Source organism: Halichoerus grypus, chromosome 1 (assembly GCF_964656455.1).
Source record: "Halichoerus grypus chromosome 1, mHalGry1.hap1.1, whole genome shotgun sequence".
Classification (NCBI taxonomy): domain Eukaryota; kingdom Metazoa; phylum Chordata; class Mammalia; order Carnivora; family Phocidae; genus Halichoerus; species Halichoerus grypus.
In genome coordinates, this window is record NC_135712.1 from 68,847,028 (window position 1) to 68,861,046 (window position 14,019).

General features: G+C 41.8%; 1 non-coding gene across 1 annotated transcript; it reads right to left on the reverse strand.

Annotated features, from left to right (window-relative positions):
- Positions 1-4,223: 4,223 nt before the first annotated feature.
- On the reverse strand, positions 4,224-4,325 carry LOC118522574 (U6 spliceosomal RNA). The gene has a single exon (XR_004910692.1). It is a non-coding gene; the product is annotated as a U6 spliceosomal RNA (small nuclear RNA).
- Between the last annotated feature and the right edge of the window lie 9,694 nt (positions 4,326-14,019).

Here is a 14,019-nt window from a genome sequence, read left to right on the forward strand (position 1 = left end):
TAATAGTCCCAAGGTTTCATTATTCCTGAAGTTAACCTGACTTAGTTCTTTGGGTGCAAGTGTAGTGTTGACTGGCAAGGGAGTGCAAAGGATGTCCCTCTCCCAATTTTTTGTTTTTCTTTTGTATTATTTCCTCAGTATAAATTCCCAGGAGTAAAATTACTAATTCAAGGGGTAAAAATTTTAAGGCTTTGAGAAATTGTTGCCAAGTTATTTTCTTAAAGATTTACATTAACTTATACCCCTGAAGTTTTCCTCTCATTCAACAGCATGAAGCACTTTCATTTTTATTTTTTTAATTTTTTTTTAAAAGATTTTATTTATTTATTTGACAGAGAGAGACACAGCGAGAGAGGGAACACAAGCAGGGGGGAGGGGTAGAGGGAGAGGGAGAAGCAGGCTTCCTGCTGAGCAGGGAGCCCGATGCGGGGCTCGATCCCAGGACACTGGGATCATGACCTGAGCCGAAGGCAGACACCTAACGACTGAGCCACCCAGGAGCCCCGAAGCACTTTCATTTTTCAAAAAGTTGGGCTTGGGGCCCTGGGTGGCTCAGTGGGTCAAGTGTCTAACTCCCAATTTTGGCTCAGGTCATGATCTCAGGGCCATGAGATTGAGCTCCATGCTGGGTGTGGAGCCTGCTTGAGATTCTCTTTCTCTCCTTCTGCCCCACCCCCACCACCACTCCTCTCCCTCTTTAAAAAGAAAAAAAAAATTAGGCTTTCTTTCCTACCATGGTAGGTGAAAAATGATACCTCAGCATTTAAATTCTCGTTTATTTGACCACTATGAGGGTGAACAGACTCCATATATTTGTTAGGTTATTTGTAATTCCTGTTCATGATTTTTTCTCTTGTTTTAAGGGAAGGGCTATTAATAGTGTTCTGATTAAAGTATATGAGCTTTTTACATATTTTATGGATTAAAGCTATTAACCTTGGTCGGCCCTTCATTGTCATCCAGCCTTTCCTGCTTCTAAGTCCAGACCCACAGGCTATAACTCATAGAAAAGTCCTCCAGCCGGTACCCTCCCATCCTGGTGCCACCTGCCAAACAAAACCTTGATTCCAGGTCAACCCTGGCCCCCTTCTTGCTCTGTTACCCACTGCTGAGTTCTCCTACAGGGAAATTATTTTATATGAAGATTGCTGCCACCATAATCCCACTGTTCTCAACCTCTGTCCAATACCACCCATGTCCCTAGTCAGTTTCACCCCCCATTCCTCAACCACTACTCCAGATGTTCTCTCCTCCCCTCCTTTCAGTCCCTCCACACAATTGCCTTCACTTTCAGGAGGAGACCTTGTCTTCTTTTTTTTCAATCAAAGTGTAAGTGACATATAACATTGTACTTGTTTTAGGTGTATAATATAATGATTCGATATAGGTTTCTATTGTGAAATGACTACTATAATAAGTGTAATTCACATCCATCCCCACACATAGTTACAAAAATACTTTTTTCTTGTGATGAGAACTTTTAAGATCTACTCTCTTAGCAATGTTCGTGACAATGCCTCTCTTGTTTTAAGGTGATTCTCAACTTCTTTCATAGTTTAGGAGGTTGTAGGAATACGATAACTAATATGAATTTAGTAAAGTTGCAGGATGCAAAATTAATATACAGAAATCTATTGTGTTTCTACACACTAATAATGAAATAGAAAAGGAATTAAGAAAACAATTCCATTTCTAACTGCATTAAAAAGAATAAAATTTAACCAAGGATGTGAATAAAGGAATAAATTTAACCAAGGAAGTGAAAGACCTACACTCTGAAACTATAAGACATTGAGGAAAGAAATTAAAGATGACACAAATAAATGGAAAGATAAACTGTGCTTATGAACTGGAGGAATTAATTTTAGTAAATGTCCATACTACCCAAAGCGATCTACAATCCAATCCCTATCAAAATACCAGTAGTGTTTTTCAACACAAATAGAACAAATCATTCTAAAATTTGTATGGAACCACAAAAGACCCTGAAGAGCTAAAGCAAACATGAGAAAGAAGAACAAAGCCAGAGTATCACAATCCCAGATTTCAAATTACCCTATAAAACTATAGTGATCCAAACAGTATGGTACTGGCACAAAAACAGAGACAGATCAGTGGAACAGAATACAGAGTCTAGAAATCAACCCATGCTTATATAGGCATTTAACCTATGACAAAGGAGGCAAGAATATACCATCGGGAAAGGACAGTCTCCTCAATAAATGGTGCTGAGAAAACTGGACAGCTACATGCAAAAGAATGAAACAGAACCACTTTTTTACACCATACACAAACAAACTCAAAATGGATTAAAGACCTAAATGTGAGCCCTGAAACCACAGAATTTCTAAAAGAAAACATTGGCAATAAACTCTCGGACATCAGCCTTAGCAATATTTTTTTGGATCTGTCTCTCATGCAAGGGCAACAAAAGCAAAAATAAACAATTGAGAGTACATCAAATTAAAAACTTTTGCATAATGAAGGAAACCATTAACAAAATGGAAAGGTAACCTACTGGATAAGAGAAGATATTTGCAAATGATATACCTGATAAGGGGTTAATCTCCAAAATATATAAAGAAGTCATGCAACTCACCACAAAAAAGAAAACAACCAATCTGATTAAAAATTGGGCGGAGGACCTGTCTGAAGAGATATTTTGCCACAGAAGACATACAGATGGCCAAGAGACACATGGAGAATGTTCAACATCACTCATCATCATGGAGCGGCAAATCAAAAATACAGTAAGATATCACCTCACACCAGCCAGAATGACTAGTATCCAAAAGATAAGAAATAACTAATGTTGGTGAGGCTCATAAAGAAAAGGGAACCCTTGTGCACTGTTGGTGGGAATGTGAATTGGTGCGGGCACTATGGAAAACAGTATGGCGGTTCCTCAAAAAATTACAAATAGAACTACCCTACGATCCAGTAAATCCACTTCTAGGTATTTACGTGAAGAAAATGAAAACACTAATTCAAAAAGATACATGCACCCTTATGTTTATTGTAGCATTATTTACAATAGTCAAGATATGGAAGTGATGTATCTATCAATAGATGAATGGATAAAGAAAATAAATATTAGTCATAAAAAATAATGAGATCTTGCCATTTGTGACCACATGAATGGACCTAGAGGGTATTATGCTAAGTGAACTAAGACAGAGAAAGACAAATACCATACAATTTCACTTATATGTAGAATCTAAAAAACAAATGAATAAACCAAGAAAAAATAAGTAGACTCATAAATACAGAGAACTGGTGGTTGGTTGCCAGATGGGAGAGAGGGTGAGGGATGGGCAAAATAGGTGAAGGGGATTAAGAGGTACAGACTTCCAGTTATAAAATAAATAAGTCATGGGGATGAAAAGTACAGCATAGGGAAATAGTCAATGGTATTGTAATAACTTTGTATGGTGATAGATGGTAACTGTACTTATCATGGTGAGCATTTCATAATGTACATAAATGTTGAATCACTAGGTTATACACCTGAAACTAATACAGTATTTATTGTATGTCAACTATAATTTTTTTTTTTTAAAGATTTTATTTATTTGACAGAGAGAGACACAGCAAGAGAGGGAAGACAAGCAGGAGGAGTGGGAGAGGGAGAAGCAGGCTCCCAGCGGAGCAGGGAGCCCGATGCGGGGCTCGATCCCAGGACCCTGGGATCATGACCTGAGCCGAAGGCAGACGCTTAACGACTGAGCCACCCAGGCGCCCCTGTCAACTATAATTTTTAAAAAAAGATTTTAAAAACTATATGAATAATATTTCCCTTTATAATATTTATAGCATGTTTATAATGGCTATATAATCTATTAGGAGGAAAGTGAACATGTACCAATTGAGTTAGATAATTCTAGACATTTAGGTTGTTTCCAATTGCTCACTCTTTTAAATCCTTGAAGAATATCTTTTTGCCCATAACACTTTCCATATGTTGAATTATTCCCTAAGACAAGATTCTGTCAAAGTGGAATGACTGGGTCAATGGAAATCAAATTCTTATGGCTCTTAATAGGTACGGACAGATTTCAGAGGATTTTTTAATTTACTCACCCACCCACAGTCCCTCATGAGAAGGACCTTTCCACCATGTTCTCATTAGCATTAGGTTTTGTTAATTTCAAAGGTGAAAAGAGTTTGATTTGAATCATACCAATCACTAGAGACATAGTTTGGTGAATGAAAGGACTCTGGTCTTTCAGTTCCAGCTTGTCAAGTGATATCGGTCATCCTCGAGCAGGGGCCATGCTAATCTTCCCCGTATTGTTCCAATTTGAGTATATCTGCTGCTGAAGCGAGCACACCAAGTGATATTGGTCAACAAGTGACGCAGCCCTTCCAAACGTCAAGTTTCCTTACTTAAACATGGCAATTATGATAATCTAATATGCTTATGGGCGTGAGGATGCCATAAGAACACATACAAGATGCTTGATCCCCAGACAGAGGTAGTCTCCCTTCGTCTTCAGCAGTATGTGAGAATTAATATTTTCTATATCGTGGGTCTTCTTGCACTTTCTCCTCTGTCAGTCATCTGTGCATGTCCTTAGCCCATGTATCTATTGGGTTTTTAGTGAGATTTTTTTGTCTGTTTGTTTTTTGTGTTTTAAGTAAGCTCTACACATAATATGGGGCTTGAACTCATGACTCTGAGATCAAGAGTCACATACACCAGCCAGGCACCCCAGTTTGTTTTTTTTTAGTAATTTGTATGAGGTTTGGAGCATCAACATATATTAACCTCCTTCCATCGTATCTGCTGTAAATCCGTAGTTCTTATTTGCTTTTTAAATATTTTTCTTTATAGGCAGTTTATAGTTTTTATAACAACTCTGTCCCTCTTTTAGCTAAGAATTGAGAGGTCTCTGATAACACTGTTTACATCAAATAAGGGGTCCCTTCTCTGAGATCTTAGAATTTTATGTAAATATATTTCAGTGAATTAGCAGGAACCTGTGGATAAATAAGGAAACAGTTTACCAAAATATTCAAGTGTTCTTGGGATCCTTTTGGTCTTTGGATCGTCAAGCTTTGTAAGGGATACTTAGGAAGTGTTGCTGATAGTGACTGCCCTGTTTGAGGCTGTCCAGCATCTTTGACCACCTTTCCGTATGTGGGGGGTCTCCTCCATCATGAGTCCTGTGTCTCCAAGGTAGAAGTCAAGACCTTGCTTTTGCAGCCTCTCTTGTCTCTGGGATGCAGGCCTATGACTTGGTGCCATAAATTGGAGGCACGTGCACAGGACTTGTATTTAGAAGACAGAAGTGAAAGGAAGCAGCACCAGATGGAGTCCACTCTCTGGCTTTGAGGGGCGGCAGAAGCTGAGGTGTCAGCGTCCTGCCTGGGGTCCATGTTGGGAGCTGTGGGGTCTGTGCAGAGCAGTGGTGGCAGAAGAGTTGTCTCTGTTGGAGTGCTCCTGCAGGGTGATGTGGCCATTGTTCCTGTCTGGGGATCTTCTGAGTCCCTGCTGGAGTTCTGTGAGCCACCCGATAGCCTTCAAAAAGCCAAACGGAGTGGACGCAAAGCTCTGCAACTAAGCACCCCAACTAATACAGGAGATTGTTACAGTCAGGATTTAAGGCTCTTCTTCTCTCTAGGAAAATAATAATAATAATAATAATAATGATAATAATGATAATAATAGCACCTACCGTCCACTGAGTACCTACAGTATGCCAGGAAGTGTGCTAGGCCATAAGTGCACACGCGTGTGTGTTTGTGTGTCGTGTGTGTACATATACACCCGCACATCACTATATATGGTATACACACATATATTCTTTCAACAATTCCGAAAGTTATATATTATTGTCATCTTATTTTTCATTTTTTATTTATTTTAAAAAAGATTTTATTTATTTTATTTATTTGAGAGAGAGTGAGCGTGTGAGCAGGGGGAGGGGCAGAGGGAGAGGCAGAGAATCTCAAGCAGCCTCCACAACCCAGCACGGAGCGCGATGAGGGGCCCAATCCCATGATCCTGAGATCATGACCTGAGCCGAAGCCAAGAGTTGGGATGCTTAACTGAGCCACCCAGGCGCCCCATCATCTTATTTTTTTAATTATTAATTTTATTGTTTTTATTAAAAGGACTCATCCTTGTTAAAATAAATTCAAGCAACATGGAAAAGCATGAAGAAGAAGGGAAAAGCCACCCACAATCCAGTGACTAGTGTCAACATGTGGAGGATGCCATGGGAGACATCTCTGTCCACACAGGTAGACTGATAGAGGGAGAGAGAGTGGGTGGAGGTAGATAGGTGGATAGGTCTAATTGTATAAGCTTGCGATAATATAGATTCCTTTTTTTCAAATGGAACAAGACATTTAGTTTTTAATTTGAATTAACAGAAGAAAAATCAACTGAGGTAAAAAATGAAATGATTTCTAAACTTAAAAAAATAGTTTCTTTACTACAAGAGATATTATTTCCCAAAACACTCCTTCAAGAGAAATGAAGAAAGTACAGGCATACCTTGAAGGTATTGCAGGTTCAGTTCCAGACCACTGTAATAAAGTGAATATCACAATAAAGTGATTCAAATAGGGGCGCCTGGGTGGCTCAGTTGGTCGGGCAACTGCCTTCAGCTCAGGTCATGATCCTGGAGTCCTGGGATCAAGCCCTGTGTTGGGCTCCCTGCTCAGTGGGGAGCCTGCTTCTCCCTCTCACCCTCTCCCCTCTCATGCTCTCTCTCTCTTTCTCTCTCCCAAATAAATAAATAAAATCTTAAAAAATAAATAAAGTGATTCAAATGGATGTTTTGGTATCCCAGTGCATACAAAAGTTATGTTTACACTATACTCTAATCTGTAAAGTGTGCAATAACATTATACCTAAAAAATGTACATACCTTAATTTAAAAATATGGCATGGCTAACAAATGCTAACCATCATCTGAGCCTTCGGGGAGACATATTTCTGCTGCAGAGGGTCTTGCCTTGATGTTGACGGTTGCTGACTGAGCAGGGTGGTGGCTAATATATCTCTGGCAGCTGTGGCCTTACAAAATGTACTTCTTTTTCTTTTTTTAAAAGATTTTATTTATTGATTTGAGAGAGAAGGGGGAGAGCACAAAGGGAGCAGGAGAGGGAGAGGGAGAGGGAGAAGCAGACTCCCTGCTGAGCAAGAGCCCGATGCGGGGCTCGATCCCAGGACCCTGAGATCATGACCTGAGCTGAAGGCAGATGCTTAATCAACTGAGCCACCCATGTGCCCACAAAATGTATTTTTTAAATTATAAGACTTGAAAATTGAAATTACTCCTTGATCTATGCGCTCAGAATGGATATTGTGTGAGCAGACAAGAAAATGACATGAATCTCCTTGGAGATCTCTATCAGAGCTCTTGGGTGGCCACGTGCATTGACAATGGCAGTCATATTTTGAAAGGAATCTTTTTTCTGAGCAGCAGGTCTCAATGGTAGGCTTAAAATATGCACTAAACCACATTGTAAACAGATGTGTTGTCAGCCAGGCTTTGTTGTTCCATTTACAGAGCACAGGGAGAGTAGATTTAGCACAACTCCTAAGGGCCCTGGGATTTTCAGAATGGGAAATGAGCACTGGCTTCAACTTCAAGTCACCAGCTGCATTAGCCCCTAACAAGAGACTCAGTCTGTCCCTTGAAGCTTTGAAGCCAGGCATTGACTTCTCTTCCCTAGCTATGAAGGTCCTCGATGGCATCTTCTTTGAATAGAAGGCTGTGTAGTGTAGCCACCGTCATGGATTATGTGGGCTGGGTCTTCTGGAGAACTTGCTGCAGCTTCTCCATCAGCACTTGCTGCTTCCCCTTACACTTTCATGTTACGGAGATGGCTTCTTTCCTTAAACCTCATAAACCAACCTCTGCTAGCTTCCAACTCTTCTTCTGCAGCTTCCTCACCTCTCTCAGCCTTCATAAAATTGAAGAGAGTTAGGGCCTTGCTGTGGATTAGGCTTTGGTTTCAGGGAGTGTTGTGTCTGCTTTGACCTTCTATCCTGAGCACTAACACTTACTCGGTATCAGTGGTAAGGCTGCTTCACTGTCTTATTCATGTGTTCACTGGAGTAGCGCTTTTTATTTCCTTCAAGAACTCTTCCTTTGCATTCACAACTTGGCTAACTGTTTGGTACAAGAGGCCTAGCTTTTGGCTTGTCTTAGCTTTTGACATGCCTTCCTCATGAAGCTTAATCATTTCTAGCTTTTGATTTAAAGAGAGACATGTAACTCTTCTTTTCACTTGAAAACTTAGAGGCCATTGTAGGGTTATTAGTTGGCCTAATTTCAATACCGTTGTGTCTCAGGGATTAGGGAGGCCCAAGGAGAGGGAGAGAGATGGGGGGATGGTTGGTCAGCAGAGCATTCAGAACACGCACACTTATCAATCAAGTTGGCTGTCATATGGGCCCAGTTCACAGTGCCCCAAAACAATTACAATAGTAACATCAAAGATCACTGATCACAGATCACCATAACTAACATAATAATGAAAAAGTTTAAAATATTGTGAAAATTGGGGCACCTGGGTGGCTCAGTCTGTTAAGTATCTGTCTTTGGTTTGGGTTGTGGTCCCAGAGTTTTTTTTTTTTTTTTTTAAGATTTTATTTATTTTTTTGAGAGAGAGAGAGCAAACACACAGAGGGAGAGCAAGATGGAGAGGGAGAAGCAGACTCCCTGCCAAGCAGGGAGCCTGACACGGGACTCGATCCTAGGACCCTGAGATCATGACCTGTGCTGAAGGCAGACGCGTAACTGACTGAGCCACCCAGGTGCCCCCGTGGTCCCAGAGTTCTGGGATCGAGCCCCACATGGGGCTCCCTGCTTGGTGGAGAGTCTGCTTCTCCCTCTCCCTCTGTCCCTCCCCAACTCGCCCCCACTTGTTCTCTCTCTCATTCAAATAAGTAAAAATAAAATCTTTAAAATATTGTGAAAATTACCAAAATGTGACAGAGACACGAAGTGAGCAAATGCTGTTGGGAAAATGTTGCCTATAGACTTGCTCGATGCAGGACTGTCACAAACCTTCAGTTTGTAAAAAAACACAGTATCTGTGGGGCACCTGGGTGGCTTAGTCAGTTGAGCTTCCAACTCAGGAAGGTTTTCAGCTCAGGTCATGATCTGGGGTGGGGCAGGGGTGAGTGGTGGTGGTGAGATCAAGCCCCATGTCAGGCTTGGCACAGGGGCGAGGAGCCTGCTAAAGATTCTCTTTCTCCCTCTGCCCCTCTCTTTCTTTCTTTCTTTCTTTTTTTCTTTCTTTCTTTTTTTTCTTTTAAATTTTATTTATTTATTTGACAGAGAGAGAGATAGCAAGAGCAGGAACACAAGCAGAGGGAGTAGAAGAGGGAGAGGGAGAAGCAGGCCTCCCGCTGAGCAGGGAGCCCGATGTGGGGCTTGAACCCAGGACCCCAGGATCATGACCTGAGCTGAAGGCAGACACTTAAGGACTGAGCCACCCAGGCGTCCCTGCACCCTCCCTTTCTCCCCTGCTCCCCACTTGTGCTCTCTCTCTCTCAACAAAAATGCAGTATCTGAAATGTACAATAAAGCAAAGTGCAATAAAATGAGGTATGCCTGTATTGTGAAAACCCATAAAATATAGTATTTTTAAAAACTTATTATTTAACTTCAAACAGTATGGATTAATCTACCTGCTACGAAAACTAAGGGAGAGAGCATCCCATTCTCCCACACTTCCTGTTTTGGTTACTTACATTATTTTTACTTTGTCAGGGTTTTGTAACATTTCTATTCTATTCCTAAATTTTAATTCTTTTTCTTCAGTCTTAGTTTTAAGCTAAACAGTTTCAATACTTAACCTCGTGGCTTCTCCATTCCTGTATTCAATATTTTGATTTTTCTCTTGGCTGGCAGGACTTCACTATGGAGTAGTTTTTCTTGGGTGCTGGGTTCCCTAAAATCTTTTCTTTTAGACAATCTCTGCCTATTGCTTTCATGATGAAATGAATAACTCTGTAGATATTGCTTCATTGCCCTCAAGCTTTACATGTTGCTGTGAAGTCTGAGACCACCTCGACTCTGTCCTTTTGAAGGGGACTTCCTTTTCATACTTGACACTAACTTAGTTTTAAAAAAGGGAAAAAACCAATGACAACTACTATGTGAGGGATGCGATGCTTTGTCAAGGGCCTATCCTATTGAGTAGCTCATCTGAGCCCAGGAGTTGTATCCACATCTCTCTCCGAGGCCTGTGCTCTTCTAAGCACTGCACGACTTTGCCTCTGTCTTGCACAACTACCAGGGGCAACAGGAAACTTTGGGAAGAGTAACTTGGCCTCATAGGGCCTCAATGTCCTCTTTCATAAAATGGCCCAGATGGACCATGTCAGTGGTTCTCAGCTTCAAAGGTGTTAAACAACAACAACAACAACAACTAGTGATATGTCCCAAACTAGTGATGTGGGCGCACACACACACACACACACACACACACACACACACACACACACAAAGGAAGGAAGGAAGGAAAGAAGGAAGGAAGGGAGGGAGGGGAGGAAGAAGGAAGAAAGAACTACCATCTGCTATTAATATCGTTTCATAAAATAAAGGACATTTTTATAACTAAAAAAAAGTAGAAAAGACAGTATCTCTTAAAGATATTGCATTTAAATTGAATAAATTTAACTTTTTGAGAAACTGACCACTTATTTCATGCATTTGGCCTCAGCCCAGCCATGACTTCTCCCTGGCCCAGCCCCTCTCCAAGGGAAGGTTTTGTAAATCACGGGCCAGGATGACCTCACTGCCTTGCTCTCCAGGTCGCATATTCTAGGATTCTGTGAGCAAAGGTGCACCTGTTCTTGCTTTCCCAGGTTATGATCCCAGTCCCTTGGTCCCTTGGTCTTTACAAAGGAATCAGTCTCAATGTGAAATGTGAACCAACAAATAAAGTAAGGAAGAAGATATTCTATGGTTGGGGTGATGGTGTGGAGAGACAAGAAAGACAGATCTTGTTCCTCAATTTCCCTAGTCATCACTGGGCTAAATATAGATCAAATTCCCCATGGAGTATAACATTATAGCATATTGCTCAAAATAACTTTTGTCTTCTTGATTTCATAGTGATAATGCCTTACAATGGGACTTGGCAACCGTGAAGTAAGCAGGAGGGAAAGACAGAGGAACTAATATTCTAGTTTTATATAAACAAGCATGCCTACCAGGGAGCCTGGAACACACATCTGTTCAATGTTGGCTTCATCCCAGGCTAGAGCTAAATGATGCATCCTATTGTTTAGATACAGTTAGAGACATCCTATCATTTAATCTCTCCACATACCTCTGAATTAGGATCTCATTATTTCTATTTTATAGGGGAGGAAATTAATGATCAGAATAATAAAGAAATTCATCAGGATCACACAGCTAGGGATGCCTGGGTGGCTCAGTCGTTAAGCATCTGCCTTCAGCTCAGGTCATGATCCCGGGGTCCTGGGATGGAGTCCTGGGCTGGGCTCCCTGCTCAGCTGGGGGGGGGGGGGGGAGCGGGGTGGGGTGGGGGGGATCTGCTTCTCCCTCTGCCCTTCCCCCCATTTGTGCTCCCTCTCTCTCTCAAATACATAAATAAAATCTTTAAAAAAAAAAAAAGATCGGGCGCCTGGGTGGCTCAGTTGGTTAAGCGACTGCCTTCGGCTCAGGTCATGATCCTGGAGTCCCTGGATTGAGTCCCGCATCGGGCTCCCTGCTCGGCAGGGAGTCTGCTTCTCCCTCTGACCCTCCCCCCACTCATGTGCTCTCTCTCATTCTCTCTCTCTCAAATAAATAAATAAAATCTTAAAAAAAAAAAAAAAAAGATCTCATAGGTAATAAGCTCTTTCAAACCTAGGTCATTCTGGCTCAAAACTCACTCATATCACAAAGCCTCAAGCAGCAGGCTCAGAAAACATTAGCCACTATTGAATGTTTCCAATGTGACTTCTTGTTAAAAACAACAACAACAACAACAAAAAACCCAACCAAACAAATTGAAAGAATTTCAATGATAATCGTAAATGTTCCATGGCATTGAACTAGGAACCAAGCAATTCATACAAGCTACAGTTAAACTAGTGTTAATTAAAGAGTGCTGCACTAGTCAGGATGGACCAAGTAATGCCGCAGCAGGTGACTCCTGAATCTCAGCGCCTTCACAAAACAACAGGACATTTCCAAGCCCAGAGAGCCAGGGTCCCAGGCCAACAGTAGTGGCTCAGTCTCAACATGTATGTCCATGATTGCAGAGGCAAGAGAAGTGAACCTCACACACCGGCTCTTAAAGTGTCATCCGGAAGGGACACATTTCACTTTAATTCACATTTCTTTGGCCAAAGCAAGTCCCGTGGCCATATTTCACAAGAGGTGGGGAAGTGCATCCTACCTTGTGCCTGGAAGGAGGAAAGCTGGAAATTTTTTCAGTGAACCACAGAAATCCTCCTCCCACCTCTAGGTAACCACTCCTCTGTTTTCTGTCCCCACAGTTTTGTCTCTTCCAGAATGTAATATAGATGGAATTACACGGTGTGAAGGCTTTTCTCTCTGGCTCTTTTCACTTTGCACATGGTTTTGAGACTCCAGCATGGGGCTACCTACTGCGGTGGTTTGTTCCTTTTCTTGGCTGAGTACTAGTCCATTGTACCGTTGTTCCCCAGCTCATCAGGTGAAGGGCTTCCTAGTGCATCTTTAAAGTGTTTCCTCTACACGTGCCTGCTTGGGCTTTGCTACAAGAGATCTTTGCTAAGGGTTCCTGTTCAGTTCCGCGTCACAGCCGTGCACATGCTTGCTCTCAGGGAGTCACCAGCCTGCAGCTCCTAGAGTGACAAAGTCCCTAGGACCTTCAACTTCAGTGTATTTCTTCTATTGCAAGGTTCATCTTCTCACTTACTCACTCATTCTGTTTTGTTCAACAGGACAGTCTTAATTCCCACCCTTACAGATTTACAGTTTTGTGCTCATTAAATCCTTTGCAATATGGGGAGCAGGAAGAGGGGAGGGGAGGGGAAGTGATAGGAACACTTTGACAGCAAGTCCAAGGTCTTTGGGACCAGTTACTAGTGAATCAGCATTGAGATAACATATTAATTCTGCAATTGTCTTTCTTTTGGTGACCGGAGTACCCTCCTGAAGAGAACCGGTATGTTCTCTTTGGGTTGCGTTTCTTTGTAGTTCACAGAGTGTTCTCACGTGATTCTCCCTTTGAATCCTCACAGCAACTCTGCAAGGCAATAATTATTATCCCTGTGTCAGGGATCAGGACTCCGAGGCTCAGAGAGCTGAGCAGCCACTTTGGCCTGACATCATGATCTGGGAAGAACAGCCATGAAATTTACAGAATGTGTTGTACCAGCGGTCAGAGCCCAGGGCTTCCAGTGGTGCTGTAAGTTTTTATGAGGTCAGTAAAAATCAATAAATATCTTTATTCTTGGCATCTCTCTCGCTTTTCAAAGATTTTATTTTATTTATTTATTTATTTATTTATTTATTTATTTATTTATTTATGAATGAGAGAGCTCGCATGTGCGAGTGGGAGGAGGGGCAGAGGGGAAAGGAGAGAGAATCTTAAGCTGACTCCATGCTGAGTGTGAGCCCAACACAGAACTCGATGTTGCAACCCTGAGATCATGACCTGAGTCAAAATCAAGAGTTGGGACGCTTAACTGACTGAGCCACCCAGGCGCCCCTGGCATCTGTCTTCTCTCTTTCTGAAGTTCATGCTCGCTGTGTCAGATGGTTGCATGATGCCACAACCCAGGTATGGGGATTCAGAGCTGTCTTGGCCATCCAGTATCCAATACAGAAGGACTCTGGTCTATGCCCCTTATCTTTTGTCACTTCCCAAGCAACTGGAACAACTCAGTGTGCATTGATGATGTCCTTTAAGCCCAAGGGTCTAAAAATATTTTTTAGATCTTTACTTACTGGCGAATCAAATCCGGTCGGATGCACAAGTAGGACAAGCACTCTGGCCAGCTTGTCAGCGGAGAGCAGTAGACCCGCTTTTAGGCCCTAAACAGATTCC